Raw genomic sequence first — 14745 nt, 5'->3', positions numbered from 1 at the left:
CTCAGCTGTGAGAAGGGTGTCCTTGAGACTCTATTCCAAATTGGATAGAAATAATCAAATTAAAATCTTTAACTGTTCAGATGGCTACTTTAGTAAAAAGCTAGTCCCTGGGGAGAGGCTGGTCACTTTCTGTCCCTCTTTTCACAGATGGGATGTGCAAAGTTCAAGTGCTACCTATATGGAGAACCCCAACAAGGAAGGACCTCCTGTCTGGTCTGAGAGGAGTGCCTGGTTTTAGGTTTATATGTATAATCTCAAGATGTTTCCTCAACAGTTCAGCTGTCAGGTCCTCCTTAAAGCCATGGTGGGTGGGGAGCGTGGGGACTACCACATGGAGAGGGTGTCCCTGTGCAAAGCAACCTCATGCTTCCAGGCTCAACCTCTCAGCATTGCAATACCTGAATGCTTTAGGGGATACAGCTGTGATGCTCTCACTCTCATTTTCTAATCAGGAAAAAAAGAATATTTTCATTCTTTATCCCCCTGCTTGCGTTATCTGCTTGTAGATAAGTTATTTGCTGTGTTTGCTACTACATTCAGGCCAGATAATTATTAGAAATCTGATCTTTGCAGTGCCCGATGCTGCAGAGGGGAACAGCTTTCCTTTGTCATTGCTGAAGGGGAGGGAAAAGGAGCAAGACTTCATGCAGGCGTGCAGGAGGTGGTTGATCCCATGAAGGACTCTATGGAGGAGCCTCCACAGCCTGCAGGATTTCTGTGAGAATACTGCGGCTCTAACCAGTGCCTAAACTCTCAACTCACTCTGACTGAAAATACTCCTGGATAAAGGGATAAAGAAACATGGTGAATTCTGCCATGATTTGTATAAAAATCTGTGTTAGAAAGAAGGACAGAATCTGTTTTACATAGGCAGGTAAGTAATGGCACATGGAACCCGCAACTTCCAAATCTTTTTAGAACGAGATCTAAGAAGACTACTTCTAAAAATCTGATATTTTTTTTTTTTTTACCCTAACTTGTTAATTAGCATGAATTAAATTTTTGCTTTCCTCATGTGGGAAGAAAGAAGGTAAAGGTACATGAGCAATTCAGTTAAATTATTGCATATCATCATACAAGAAGTACCTCTGAAGAGGGCTGGAGTCAGTTCAAAAGGGGCATGCGCTGGAGCTCATAGGGCATATGTCCAAGTCGTATTAGAAGCTGGGTTTGAATTTTTTCCTGATTCTAAGACCATCAAGACAGTCATTTGCAGGAGACATTGGACATAGAATCTCATTTAGAAATATTTATCTGATCTCTTTATGCTTCTTTAAGAATAGATATACTTGGGGGTTGGGTTGAAGAAGCCCATGAAAATGACCTGTTTTTGTGGGAGAAATGCTACAAATTGGCTTTTCTTCCCCAGGGTGGCTGTTGTCCTTTCTGAAGAACTCAACATTGCACAATAAATAGCAGGGAGGTGTATATATTACAGGGAGGGTGGCTGGCATGCAGAAGAAGCCAAATTTTTGCTTTGGCATAGCCTGGAAAGCAGCTGTGAAATGAGAAACAAAGACTGTGGCTAGCCACACCTGGAGAGGATGGCAGCACCCGCTGAAGCCAAGGCAAGCTCCAGCTCTCCCTCCCTGCTGCCCCCGTACCAGTGCAGGGAATGGCTTGCCTGGCTTCCCCGGCTCGCTGCAGCTCCAGTATTGTAATTCTGCTGCAGTCGTGCATGCCATCTGAATTCATTTGTCATATTCTATGAACTAGAATCCATCAAAGCGTATTCACTGGCCTTTTAATTAGTGTTAGATTAGCATTTTAAGATATGGGTAAATTCCCAAGTCTAACTTTGTTTAAAGGTGCATATTCAACACAGTAGCCAGGAAATCATGTATTATCATGTACTTATTACCTTAGTAATGTAATGCTGTGAGGGGAAAAAGGCAGATAATACTTCCGACAAATATTAAATGTTATTTGTATAGCTACTGCCTGTGAATTTAAACAGAAAATCACTCCTCACGCCTTGCCATGAAACACACACAAATTTCTTTTGTGGCTTTCATGTTTCATTAAAGCTTTGTATGTGGAGGAGAAGAAAATCTAAATTGCTACTTAATTAAAGGGATAGTGTCTGATTAAATATATTTTGAAGAAATGAACTTTGCTTTTTACCTGAGTTGTCAGTGACACCTAGGATTATTAAAAATGAAATATTTTTTAACATCTAATATACTTCTCACCATTTATCAAGCTGGGTATTTTCTTCTCTTTCACTGGTGAAACTAGAACAGTCTCTTCTTTTCCCTGTAGTCACCTTCATTGTCTGGATCCTATTAACTAACCCAATATTGGAGGGCTTTAGGTTGTAAATACCAGGAGGTGAAGCTTACATCTAAACCAAAAAAAGAAAACGTATAGCTCTTTATTCCATTAAAATATTTCCCTTAAGCTGGACATAATGTAATATATGCTTCTTTAAGCACGTTTTCATCACTGCACAGCATGTGCGGTGCAGGTTAAATCCTGGGAGGTGCTGAGCAGTACTGTGTGTGCACCTTTCCCTCTTAGGGAAGGCTGAAGATGCTGAGGTTGCTCCCTGCAGGGAATTGGGTCAGACACCTCTGCTGCAGTGTGACACACCTCACCCAAGGAGCTGTTGTCCTTCCAGGAAGCAGCAAAGATTTAAGTTAGGACCAGGGCAGTGTTTGAAAGTACGTGGGTACATCTGACAAGTGAAAATGATAATTGTTTTGGAACCCCTCCAGCATCTTCTTTTTCCCACAATGGTTGCATGGTCCTGTCTAGAAGGGTGGACAAAATCTTACCGGGGCAGGTGTCAGGTGCAGCTGTAGAGCAGACTGGATTCTGCAGGAGTGGTCTTACTGTTGATTTTACAGGAACTGTAAAAAGAGGATAGAGAGGGTGTGTATTATGGGTTAATATTATTATACTTGGAAATAGTAATATATTCAGCAATCCCAGAACTCTGCAATATCAGAAAGGGCATTATTTACAAAATAGCCCTATCTACATACACCAGTGAAAGCTGGTTTTGGAGTTTCATATTAATGCACATTAGCATCCTCATGAACCTATCTGATAATTCTTATACATGAAGACTTAAGCTCCTTAAGCAATGTTCACACCTCCATGAAAAATAATACAGCTAAGTTCTTCCTTTAAATAAACTTTCTAAGCAAGTCTATTAACAGTTATCTGCTATCTGCCACAAGGGGAAACATGTAGACAGTTCTGTAGTGTCTTATAAATCTTGGGCTGCTGAGTATTAGGTAGTAAATTAAATGAGAAGTGAGAGCTCCTTTCACTGGATACTCCTACTTCATTTTACCACATGGGAATGTTTAAGTTGAATCCTAAGGAAACAATCTGCATCCCCGAGGGATATGTTCCTGCGTTCTGAAAAATAAGCCTGATACGTAAAAGGCACTTTAGAATGCTTTTGTGGTAAAGATTTACCATGGCCTAGAAGTATAAAAGCCTGCCTTGGTTTCATACAGTGTTGTATCATTTTAACATGGGTATGTGCATAGCGAGACTGCTCATAAAATCTGACTTCAAATATCTGGAGATGTCCACAGGCTGCAATAGCAAACAATAGTCTGTGGTTTGGCTCCTGCTAGACAGTTGAGCAACTGGAACTCAATTCCCAGGTCGGCTGTTTCCTCTGACTGTGAGCAATTCACTTCATCATCCCCTGCTTCACACTCCCCTCATGTATGGGGTGGTGAGGGAGTGAAGGAAGATGATCCCACCCTTGCGGGGGCTGGGGTGGCCAAAGATCTCTGCGGCGGAAACCATACGAGTCACTGGGTGGACAGAGGTCCTGGTCAGGGCCATGGAAGCTGATGGAAAATTCTGTCTGCTGGGAAGTGCTATCAGATCATTAAAAAACAAACTCTAAAGAAGGGATGTCACTGTAAATTAATTTCCATAGATTTTTTGTTTAGTTTTGGATACATTTGTAAGAAATCTTACAGTTTTCATCCCATTTGTTGCTGTGTGAATTTTCCACAATGGCAGTGGAATTTCATTTGAATAAGAAACCACCCGCAAAAACTGGAGGATTTGGATTCTAACCATAAAAGTTAAGCTAGCTGGATTTATAATATGCCATAATCAAGTAAAAATACATAAACAGGGAATCAGACATGTACAGGCAACACAGAATATAGATAATTCCTTTTAGGATTAAGCATATGGCCAGCAGCTGGCAGATCTCTGTGCAACTAAATGATAACGTAGACATCCCTTGCTGCGTGTTTCTGAGTGATGGTAACTGGTAGGAAGAGAAAGGCTGGCCATTCATAATCTTTATTTTATTTAGTGAAACTTTTATTTCTGTTTTGAAAGGAGAAGGAAGACATGTAAAGGCAGAAGCTTCCTAGAAAGTATAAGCCTTTATAAATGGCAGCAACGGGAAAAATAGGCTTTTATTTTCTTTCAAAGACATAAAATTAAACAGAACTTTCCAGCATATGTTAGTATTCACAGCTCTTGCAGACCATGGATCAGAAGAGAAGACTTGTGATGATTATTGGTTCTTTGTATTGCGGTAGGTCCTAGAGATCAGGGTGTTATTACGCTGGTTGTTCATAATTAGAGATTGTGTACTCCCTGGAGTAGTGACTATCTCAGTAAACAAGACAAAGGATGAGAAAAAGGAAGTGGTATTGTTCTCATTGTACAAACAGTGCACTGAGAAACTGGCAAATTAAATGATTCGCCCAAGTTCATACAAGAAGTCTTTGGCAGAATTTGGTAAACAAGGCTTCTTGTTTTGTTTGCCTTCTAGGAAAATGACTACAATGTAGATATTTAGTGGATTGATCCCTTTCCGCAAAAGAAAGAAAATGTTGTTTTAAATGTCAAAATAATTACAGATTTTTTTCCCCAGTTTATTTCCATTAATCTATTTAAAAAGAGGCTACTAGGAGAGGAAAGAGTTGAGACCTAGTGAGGAAAAACAGTACGCTAAAATTCTGACTAAAAACAACACAATCTCCTCATAGTTGCCAGGTTCAGTAAAAAAAATCTGGAAATTTGTCGATATGGAAAAAAGGACCCCATTTTATGAGAGACACAGTTCATTTACTCTCTTATTTTCCCCTCTTCTACCACACACATTCAAGCTCCCAAACCAAGGCTGAGATGAAGCCAGCAGAGATATTTGGCCCCACACCCATGAGGCTGCTGGGGAAGTCAGCCCAGCACACCCTGCTCATTTCCATGATTGACTGCTCCTTCTTGTTTGGGCTGAGCTCCAGTGCTCCCCTGCCCAAACTGATAAGGGACAAGCGCTGGGGTCAGGATGAAGCTGTAGCTCACAAAGCGTTTGGAGATGGGAGAGGTGTGCTGTACAGTAGGTGTAGGGTTAGGGAACCAAGGGCCTCCAGAGCTGGAAGTTGAAGCACTGGGGGCATTTCAGGAGGGCTGTTGCAAAAGGCTTGTAACAATTGTTGACCCTGAGCCTTTGTCCATTATGGGTGTTAAGCCCATAATTCTTCATCCTCTCTACCTCAGGAGGACCTCAAAATAGACTTCTTGCAGCAATTCCCTACTACATCTGCACTAGCCAAAACCTGCCCTTTGGTTGCAGAGCTCTCAGGAGCTTATTTCACTCCTCCAGTTCTTCATGTGGTGTCAAGACTGCAGAATACCAATAAGGATCCTATTCCTGATGCTTTTCAACATGAATGCATGAAACAGAGGTGCTGGATGCACAAAGAAAGGTCTCTTCTTCCATCCCTGATCCATCCTGTCTCTCCTTTAGTACACTGGAGGTAAACACATAGTTTGCTTCTTTTTGTCCTTGTTTCTTAGAGCTAGGAACACTGTGGAATGACTCTTGTGCTCATATTGAGGTCAGGGGGGTTCCCCCTAAAGGCAGGGATGGGGGTTTTTGGACATCAGCCTGGAATGTCTTGCAACATAAACAAGTTTAAAATACGTTCTGAGACCTCCTGCCATTTGAATGATAATGATGTAATATTTTTATAACACTTAACAACTTCAAAACTTGAGGGAAAAGCAACCAAATTAACAAAACAAAACCCTCTGCTAAAACTTAATACTTTTTAGAGTTCTAAGTTGCCATAACAACTTGATGCAAAAGTCTTTGGTAGCAACTTTGTACTCGGTCCTATTGAGGCTAAAATAACCTTACTCTTGTGTTAATACTTAGCCAGCATAGTAAATACTATTCGTTACAGAAAATTAAAACTTTTAAATAGAGAAACTACTTTTACTGAAGTAAAAGAAACCTCTTAAATCTAAGTGTTTTTCTTCTTTTAAAAAAGCATAATTTGTCAGACATTAAAATAACAAAAGGTCTTTGAAAAAGGATTATGGTTTCTGATGTTTCACCACTAGAATGGATTTACTTTATATCCTACTGATGTTGTAATCTTGAATTCTGAGGTAATGTTTTAGCCCTTTCTTTTCACATAAATAAAGATTTCAATGATAGCACTTCATTTCTTCTGTAGAACTTTCCTTTATTTTTCAAACTACTCATTTTCTCTTGCTTAAACCATTTCATCAGAATAACATACAAATTGGATGCAGTGCTTATTAGGAGGAGGGGAACAGTTAGCAAGGCAAAGCATTTCAAATCAACATACTGCTGACTGCGAGGTAGATTTTAAATGGAGAATTTCCATATTGCTTATACATTTTCCTCCACGATGTACTTAAAAAAAAAAAAGTCTTATTTTTAAGATTTCCCTGTAAAACATAAATGTGTATTTTTTTTTTAGTGTATCACGGGGGTCTTTTTGTATTTTAAAGTCGAACCTTCATTGCTATATGGAGCAAAACCAATTGTTTACCATCAGTACGAAGCACTGAATTTTAAAAATCAAAAAGCATATTTTAACATGGTAATAAACCACTTGCTAATCAGATTGACTTCATCCCTCTGTGAAGAACAGTGCCATATATCTCTTTGGGTTGCACAGATTTTAATTAAGTGTATTTTTAAAGTCACAAATTCCCACCCTCTCTGAAATTAAAGCCACTCTTTAAACTCAATTGAGCTGCCTTTTTTTTTTAATATCCTATAGAAGAGTGAGTGGTGGGGACAGCCGGGTATCTTTAAAGCTTTATTGTTTATTACCAAGTGAACAATGAGCACTCTGCGTCCTTCCAGCTCAGGGAGACTCGACAAGAGATTTCCCTCCAGCAACTTCACTGTTATCTGCTTGCTTGCAAAATAGGGACCATTCTCCTGACTCTCACCCCACAACCTGCATTTGAAAGTATAGAAAAGGTGGTGTTTATAAACCAGATTTTTTTTTTTTATTTACTATGTATAGTGAAATGAAGGCTGAAGCTTTTTCTGCTTCAGCAGAAGCAGCAGGGAGGAAATACATGTAGTAATTACCTTAAACAAGCAGGCAATAAAGGCTGCCACCTCCCAAGCCATGCGGTTGAAGGACATGATGAAAGGTGGAGAGGTCAGCACTCACAGCCCACAACTGGCTGGAAACCCAGCATCCCCTGGCTCCTCTGGCCTTCTCCCCTGCGCAGGGGTCCTGGCTGGCTGCAGGTGAACGGTCCCACTGATGGAGACGGTGTCATCAAGGGAGAGACACTGCGGACAAGGGCGACTCGGAGATGGCCATTGAGGGGGGATCCCATTTGAAACCAAAGACAGACAAAATAGTTTGGCTCGGTCATGTCAGAATTATTCTCTGGAGAAGTTTTCAGTCACCGCATCTTTTGTTGGTTTCATTTAATAAGGATGAAATTGACTTTTATGATCTATTTCAGCACAAAACACTTTTTTTTTTTTTCTTTGCTCCTAGAGGTAGCTCCTCCACTATGGTAACTCAGGAAAACTTGTCTGACAACAGCAAAGCCGCCACAAGAGACAGGGGCATGAGGAACAGCCTGGGAGGTACACATGGAGTATGCGCTGCCTGTGGACTTAGAACGCGCCTTAAAAGAAGAAGGTGAAGAGACCAGTCGGGCCACGCCGGCGGCTTCGCATGGTTCCTGCAGCCCCCCCACCCTCTGGACAGGCGCCTGCTGGTGACTCATGATCGGCAGGGAGGCCATTGCAGGTGAGATGGGGCGGCACTACCTGTGCTGGAAGGGACGGGACAGGCGGAGCCGGTGCCTGCAGCCCGCCCTGGCCCGGCGAGCGGCGCCCGTTGCGGGCGGGCGGCCGTTGGGGGCGACGGTTGGGGGCGACCGTTGCGATTCCCGGCGCGAGCCAGAGGGGGCGCGCGGCCGCGGGCGCTGAGGCGGCGGCGCGGGGTGGGGCGGGCGGCGGCCGCGGCCTCTGACCGTCCCCATCCCCGGACCGTCCCCATCCCCGGACCGTCCCCGCAAGCGTCCGGCCGGAGGCTCCGGGTCCCTCCCGGGACGGTTCCCTACTCCGTCCCGGCGTGGCAGGGCTGTCCCGCTAACGGGATATTGGCTTTGGAGGCTCCCACCCCGCACAGCCAGATCTTCGATGGCCTCTTGAGATGCGTGGGAGATTGATTTTTAAGTACCAAGTATATCTAGTGTACTTATTTCTCCTAATTAATGTGAAAATAAAGAATCAAAGAGGGTATTCCTCCAATGAGTTGGTTTTGAAGAGTGACAAATTAATCCCCTTGGATATGGCTGAAGCCAGGGAAGATCTTTTTGTTCCTCTAACAAACTGCGGCAATTAGACGTTCAAAACTCTGCTTGTGATAAATAGATTTTTAATACCTATTTATTCTCTTTGTGTGTGACAAAATCCTGGGGCTTATGTCCTTCAGCTGAATGTTCTCCCAGGTAACGGGATGCAGGGATGTGTTTCCAGCCATAGGGACCTGCGTGCACCCACCTCTGGAATTGCACCCCTGAGAAGTTTGTGTTTGTGTGCATCCATTTACCCACTAATTGTGTCAGCCTTTTTCTTACCTTTTTGCGAGCTTTGGACCAAATCCTCAAGAGCCCAATTTGCTTGCACGGTTACCTGCATTCATTTGCCTTGAAAGTGCATTTTGACCACAATAAGGAAAAGTGTTATGGTTGATTTTTGTTGTATGGTTCTCCCTGTAAATGGATGGTGACATTTCAAGGGGATGCTTGTAATCTGCTTAAATAGCAATCAGGTGGCGTTTATTAGAACTCGTTCAGACTTCACAGGTACAACTTTAAATCATCACCTGCTTGCAGAGTCAGGGTTTGGGGGCAATAAGCCAGAGATGAGATTTTCTCAGTCCCCTTTTATGACAGCATCTGGAAATAAATGACCGGGAGATTCCCAGTCTGAATTGTTTCTCCCAGTCCCAGTGCTGGGCGAGGAACAAGGGGAAGCCTTGGAAGCCACCTTAGTGCTGCAGTAATGGAAGTGAAGGGCTGGCGGCACAGCTCCCTGGGACTCCTGCACCTGCCGGCCACCATGATGCTGCATCCTGCCCTGCACGCCCCTTACCCCAGGGTGACACAGAACCAACTGTGCCCGAGGGTGTTCTCTAACGAGACAATGATCCTCAGCTGTTCATGGAGCCCCTCAGAAGTTGCAGCTGCTGCTGGGGAGGTGACCACGGGAGAGGACGTGCAGCTGTAGACAGCTGAAGGTGAGTTTCCCCCCAGTGCACTGACTGTTTCTGCTGTGCACCTCACACAAAGCTCCTTTGCTGGATGAGGTATAATGGAGCGAGTGGAGCCTTTGGTATTTAAAAGTCTTTGCTGTGGTGCTGTAGATGAACTCTGTATTGCCCTAAAATTTGCAGTTAGCTAACTATAGTAATCTTACAAAGTGGACTATCCAGGGGAAGGTAGGGCTCTCTTGTGCACTGAAGACAAGGAAGATAAGACATCTATTTCACTGCAGCCATTCAAGACAAAATAAAATACAGGCAAATCCTTCTGCAGTGTACAACTTCAGAAAAAGTGATATTTTTGCAGGCTTTTTTTTTTCCTAGATATGAGACCTTTTTTCAAATGGAAGCAGCCTGTAAATAGCTGTGAAAATCATTGAAAAGGGGATTTTTTATGAAGCAGAGTTTATGCCACAGGATGCCACATGAATGCAGACAAAGATATAGAGGTTTGATGATTTTTCTCTTTCATAATACACTTTAAATGTCTCTTTTTTGGCATCCGCAATTAACAAGAAGTTTAAAAACTGAATTCCATAATGAAAATCTAGAGTTAGAACAGTCTGATAGCTTATGTTGAGGGTATATCATACTCAGTGCTGTTTGAAAGCTATTGGGCTAAATCTGAGCTATTCAGCTTTGCAAACTAGAAGTAAATTTTGGGGCTGGGCAGGTGTGGTGATAGTTCTTTGAGTGTGAGACTCAAAAGCGATGTACTGCACAAATGGGAACTGAGAGGCCAGAAGGGAAGGAAACTGGTTTTCAAACCCAAAGAATTGGTGAGGCACAGATGGAAGGTCTCGTGGTGTGTGTTACTGGGGGAGGAGTGAGAGCGACGGTGGGGACAGACAGATGGTGAGAGACACACGGGAGAGACACACGTAAGTCCTTGTTCTTGTTCCATATTGAAAGAAAATAATTTGCAAGACTTCCGGAAACAGATTTTTAAGTGAAACACCAAAATATCCAAAGGTGCCATGCAGTCACAGAAGCAAAAAATATTTGGAACCCGGGATCCAAGGCCAAACGGAACCAGTTGCCATCTCCTCTCTGATTTCTCACCCTCATTATCACAGGCTCACATCGATTTTCACCCAGATATTATATAGAGAGGGTTGCACAAATCAAGATATTTCTTCGCTTCTTTCTACGTGTTCCCACCTGTGGCCACTGTAGTTTGCACTGGCCTTGCCTTTCCCTCCGCACAAAACCTTGCTGCTGAAGAACATGGCTCGACTGCAGCGCAGACACTTATCACTTTATTTTCTCCTATGAGCAAGGAGTGGGAATGTCTCATCTGACGTGTTGAACTCAGATCTAAGTGCTAAAATGTTTACTGCTCTCAATCTGCCCAGCAGGATACTCTGAGCAATAGTGATGGCTGGCAACCTGCTGCTGATGGTACCATCCAGCTCATGAGCCTTACAGCAGAACTCATGCAGAATCTCAAACACTACACTTTTAATTATTTTAGGGGGCTTGTTCCACAAGTGCTTTGGATGGTTTCCTATTAACATTTGACAACATCTCAGCAATTGAAATATGTTTAGTGAGATTACAGCATTTAGATTGTGGTCTAAGAACTTGTGATCAAATTCTGCTTTCCCTAATTAATGCATTCCGGCACCAACTTAATAGCATTCATAGCAACAAATAATTTCTGTTCTTCTCTAATGATATGCATCATACCTTGGCACTAGGGTGCAGATAAATACATATATGTTTTTGTTATTTTAGAAGAAAGATCTATGTGCTGTGGGTAATGATTTGAAGGTTAAGCGACAATTTTTCTTCACAACCACTCATGTCTTACAGTCTGTGAACTGAAAACTGGATTAACCTTTAATTACCCCCCGTGATCTCTCAACCCTGAAACAACATTACCACTCCTCCTAGTGTTATTTGCATACAGCATTTAATGAGAGAAACATCTGTTTGCATATTTCGTATCATTAATATTATGCAGATGAGCTGGGTATTCATGTTGCAATAGGCAATTGTGCGGAAATCTCCTTTTCTCTCATTTTTAGTCGATTTCCCTCCTCCTAACAATTTGCTCTGATTTGTATTAATTAGAAAAAGAGCTGCTTGGTGCCACTAGTCTTGCATGTATAATGCTTAGCTGCTATGTGATCTGAATGGCAGCACAGCCATATCCTGATGAGTTTACAAAACACAGAATATCTGGCTTGATGCTATTAGGCAAACCTGTTGATATTTTCTGGGGCAAACATACACTTCTAGTAAAATACTATGGCTTAAAATTAAATGAATACAAGTAAGATCATGAACAGTTCGTTGTTGTTTTTGTTTATTTTCTCATTATTTTATTTATAAAAATGATTTCTGTCTAATAAGATAAAACATACTCATTAGGTACCTGATCTGGCAGCTATTTGATTGACTGGAATTTAGGTCAGAGCTTGATATCCATATCTATTCTCTCCAGCTACCTGAAATGTTTCATATGGCCCTATGATGAAATTTTATTCTGGGCTGCTCCAAGGCCATTGAAAACTGATGGGGCACAACTTCCAGTGAGTGCATAAACCTGAGGTCTGGAAGAAGCTACTTGTTTTTCTCGAGACATAAGAATTTTCCCTTTTGTTTAGCTTGAGTGCTGTTTTCTTGAAGGTATTCCTAATGTCTAAGACATTGGTGACATTAAAAAAATGTTCAAATGTTTACTGTGTTCCCAGTAAACAAGGTCCAGTATAGTTAAAATTGGCCTTTTAAAAGAGGTGAGGATTTGGTTGAACACTGTTCCTGTGCTATTTTTCCATTTTCTGAGGGAATCTCCACTAATTTGAAAGTAGAAAACATTTCCTACAGAGAGTTCTGCGGTATGCTTTCCATAGATGCTGAATTCTTCTCACTCTTCACAAATAGCTTAATTTTGCCCTTTCGTGCTTGAGTTGGACCACTGAGCCGATGTCAGGGACTACTGAAACGTTGCAAAACTTCAAATGTTTCTTTTTCTAGACTTTGGTCTGGATAAAGATGAGACTGGAGCCATGTGCAATTTACTTCACTGCCTAAATGACACCTGAGCTGTATTTATCTCCCAAACCATCCTTTTGTTGAAGAGAATTGAGTAGGTTTCTGTGAGACGTGGGGTTCCTACTAGTGGCTTGCACTAACCTGCAGAAGCAAGCCAGTTTGTGATACAGTAAGATATACAGATGAGAACATTTACGTTCTATGTGGAAACAACTGATGCTCCAAATTGTCAAAGGCTGGTTGTCTTTCAGTGAAGAATAAAATATAAATTTGAAAAACCCATAGGCTTATCTGCATACCAAAAACTCAGTGTGTTATGAATAGAGGAGATTATTCTGTAAGATTGGTGTTAACTTGAGGATGGCTTCTTTCCAGGGAGTTTATGGCAATCCAGACCCCAGTAGTCCAGGATTAGCTGTGCCCACCTATTCCTAAAATAAGAGACATCATAGGTAATACATGGCTTGTGAGTAAATGAAGATTAAATATGACTGATCAGATGAATGTTGAAGTCTCACTTTTTTCTCGATTCTGCTGCAAAATAATAATATGCCTCGCTTCTAATTAATGACTTAGATTTTATAGGAGAAATTCGTGAGGTGGTGTGTTTTGTGATGTGAATCACTTTCATCAGTTACTCAGTTACACATTTTGTGAGAACATATGTTCCTCTAATGCAGATTTTCATAGCTTAAGAGTTGCTTTGTATGTCAAGCTTGTTTATCTAAAGGTCTGACTTGCAGGTAGGATTACTGCGGTTTTGTACACAAATCATTACTTTGGCATCTAGCAGGCCTTTTACGCAAAAGAATTCCTTGATGTATGCAAACTGTTGTGCTTGCAAATTATAGTCCTGTGTGTGGAATTTAGGCATGGGAGTGAGCACAATACTTCGCACATGTAATTGCCTGACTCCTCTGCAAATCATCTGACTCCCAAGTACCTGTAGTGGGTTGGCCGGCTTCGGAGGCCAAACCATCACTCTGGAATTTGGATTTCTTTGGGTAAACACATTGTGTTAGTGGCGATCAAGATTTATGTTCATATAACACTTTATTTCCTAAGTCCTTTCATTTCAGGAACTACTTTGTATAAGGAAGGGTATTTCTGGTGGTCAGACGGAGACCTGAAGAGGTGAATGAAATCTGGGGCAAGGTCATATGAAATCTTGACAGAGGCTGGGAATACAAATATTGCTATTCCAAAGCTGTGTTTTGTATTTCAGCTACACAAACAAATTCTAAATTGCCAACAAATTTTGGATAAAAAAAGATTTGAGCTTATCATGGCAAGCTTTGTTTATGTGATGTTATTTAGATATTTCAGATGTAAAGCAGATGGTCTTAATTCACAGCAGTGTACATTTCATGGGTGAGGAGTAACTTTGGGACCTTGGAAAGGATTTAGGAAAGCAAAGGGGCCTTTTTTCATTTGCCACAAGTGCTTGATTCACCTCAAAACCATGGCACTTCCAAGGCAGGGTTTCCTCTTACTGCCAAATACAATCCAATGGCTTCTCAAGTAAAGTAAAAGTTGGTTGAGATAGTTAAGAAATAAACCCCTTGATTGTTCAAGGGCTTTTGCCAACACAAGGTCGAATAAATTTTTGTTTCCATGGCTGTATTTTTACACATTGTGAGCAAGAAAAACAAAGCTTGGGTGCTCAGCAGTGGCCAAATTATTCTTGCTAAAATCAGTGGCTTTTGTGCCAGAATTTAACTGAATACTGAGTACTTTTAATGGATTTTTGTTTGTTGGCATTCGATATATGGAGCAGTGATACTACACTAACATCTGTACTTTAATGTGAATGCGATAATTTTGGAATCGGTGACACCCTTCATCAGTGAAACACTTTTCTCACTTTGCCGTTCAGCTGTTTGCCTGAAAAGCTTCCCTCCATGAAGCAGCTCCGCGTGCTCTGTTTGCATGTGCGTTGAGAAAATCACTAAACAAGAAAAACAAGAATAATATCAATGTCGTAACCGAGTTTAAATGCAGTGCAATTTGTGTTAATAGTGTTTTTTATAGGCACTATTATATAGTAAATTAAATTATATCTTTATTCTTGTATCTAAGATAAACAGTAAGTATGTAATGTATCAGTAATAGAAAACCCTTGGCATTTAAGAAAGAATTGTGCTTTAATGTAAGGACGTTTTTATACCTCAGTAATAAATTAACATTT

This window comes from Patagioenas fasciata, chromosome 8 (genome assembly GCF_037038585.1).
Source record: "Patagioenas fasciata isolate bPatFas1 chromosome 8, bPatFas1.hap1, whole genome shotgun sequence".
In the NCBI taxonomy this organism is placed as follows: domain Eukaryota; kingdom Metazoa; phylum Chordata; class Aves; order Columbiformes; family Columbidae; genus Patagioenas; species Patagioenas fasciata.
Note: the sequence above shows the minus strand (reverse complement) of the source record.